Below are 297 nucleotides of genomic sequence, written 5' to 3'. Positions count from 1 at the left end.
AAACCCTTAAAAAAAAAAGCAACTCTATATGAAAAATAGGTTCAAATAATTGCAGAAATGGGCTGATAGGAGGTGGCCCACTTAATAGTGGGCCGGATTAGTCCATTAATTCTATCATCGATGATCTAACCTAGTTTCAGAAAGCAAACCGCTTTCCGGCCACCCAACCTCTGTGGCGGCTTCTCTTCCACTCGAGCTCAAACCCTTTGCTTTCCCTTCTCATGGCGAGAAGGCGAAGGAAGAGCTAACACTCTCCCTTCTTCAGCTCCAACCCCTTCCCATGCTCCTCCCCGCACG

This window comes from Phalaenopsis equestris, unplaced genomic scaffold (genome assembly GCF_001263595.1).
Source record: "Phalaenopsis equestris unplaced genomic scaffold, ASM126359v1 Scaffold000281, whole genome shotgun sequence".
Lineage (NCBI taxonomy): Eukaryota > Viridiplantae > Streptophyta > Magnoliopsida > Asparagales > Orchidaceae > Phalaenopsis > Phalaenopsis equestris.
Note: the sequence above shows the minus strand (reverse complement) of the source record.